A 1,481-nucleotide genomic window follows, 5' to 3' on the forward strand; every position below is an offset into this window, starting at 1 on the left:
GGGGGCCATGGCGGAGCCGGGAAGCCGGGACCCCGAGACCCGGGTAACTGCCGCGGCGTCGCGCTTGTCTTCCCGCAGGAGGAGGAGTTGCCCTCGGGGGTGGGCGGCGCGGGGCTCCCCCGCGGGGCCTGAACAGAGGAGGGCGGAGACTGGGAGGGAAAGCGCCCCCTCGGCTTGCCCTCAAGAGTAGGTCCGTGGCTGCTGGGCGGCCTGCAGGGTGGGGTCGTGGTGATTGGCGGGTGGGGAGTGCGTGGGGCCGGGGTGATCTGGTGCCCCCGGAGAGGGTAGGAGGTAGGAAAGGAGGACTCAAAGTTCAGAGAGGCCGGGGAGACGAGGCCCCACTGGCCCAGAGGCTCTAGGAAGAGAAACAGGCCAAGAACGCGCTGGAGTAAAAGGAAACTAACATTGTCTAGGCCTGCTTGGTGTGGCATTTGGCTGAGAGTTACTTAGCTCCCCCAGTGACCCTGCGGGGTAGACCAGAAACTTATTTAAAGACAGAAGGGAGCAGCAGAGCGAATGGAGTGGTAGGGGACACGCTTGGAGTTAAGGCTGGGCCTGATCCCGGATCTGAGGCCCACGTGGTAGCAGCTGTCTTTGTTTACCAGGCTCATCCCTAAAGCCTCATGCTTTCTAAACAAAATTGCCTCTTTTTAATTTAACCCATTTAGTCGTCAACTTATATCATCTAATTTCAAACAACGGCTGTGTTTAGCAACCAGTTGGCAAAACTCCTGAAACTCTTAACCATTGGCAACCAACTGGCAGGCCGCCGCTGCTCCTGCCCAACTTTTGCACAGGCTAGCCTGGAATGCCTTCCTCATGCCCCTGTTTTAAAAATTGGTTTTCTGAAATGCTCACCACAGTCCTCTAAGCCTGGTGCTTGGTGGGGGGGAAGGAGGGGCTTTGCTGGGGGAGTTCCCTGAGGCGTGCTGAGCTCTACTGGGAGCTCCACGTTGGATCCAGCCTCGGGCTCACAGTACCTTAGTGTAGCTGTGGACATCCCTGACTTGGGCCTGGGGCTGTTATGTCCTGGGATTCCTTACTCCCAAAGCACTCCCACCTACGCACATGCACAGGCACCCGGTCTTTATTCCTGGGCTGGGCCCTGACACCCACAGCCTGCCCTCTCAGACCCTCCTCATCTGCCCACTGTCTTTTGTGAGACCTGCCAATCAAGCAGGAGGGTAGGGCAGAGTGACCTCAGATCTCTGCAGTACAATCCACTCTGAAATTCTAAGATCACAGATTTGCCACTGTGAGTTGGAGGGTCACTGGTGAGAGTAGAGGAAAAAGTCATGTGATTTTATTAAGCTGTTTTTAATGATTTGTAAGCCCAGCCATATGTAATGCACTATGGTGGCCTCTCTACAGTCATTGTTTGAGCTTTTCTACAAGAGGGCTGGAAGCTCCATTTTAAGGAACTGAAGCTGCCAAGGGATCCGTCAAGCCATTATCACACAGCCAATTAAGCAGTGGAGTGA

At 55.5% G+C, this 1,481-nt stretch overlaps 1 protein-coding gene across 1 annotated transcript in view; it reads right to left on the reverse strand.

Moving 5' to 3' along the window:
* The window catches only part of TST (thiosulfate sulfurtransferase), a 7,638-nt gene extending 7,272 nt beyond the window's left edge, over positions 1-366 (reverse strand). The window contains exon 1 of the mRNA XM_021711465.1: positions 347-366. The gene's annotated coding sequence lies outside the window, so the exon portion shown is untranslated. The remainder of the gene's footprint in view (positions 1-346) is intronic.
* Between the last annotated feature and the right edge of the window lie 1,115 nt (positions 367-1,481).

This window comes from Carlito syrichta, unplaced genomic scaffold (genome assembly GCF_000164805.1).
Source record: "Carlito syrichta isolate Samal-C Ts95f unplaced genomic scaffold, Tarsius_syrichta-2.0.1 Scaffold302307, whole genome shotgun sequence".
Taxonomy (NCBI): Eukaryota; Metazoa; Chordata; class Mammalia; order Primates; family Tarsiidae; genus Carlito; species Carlito syrichta.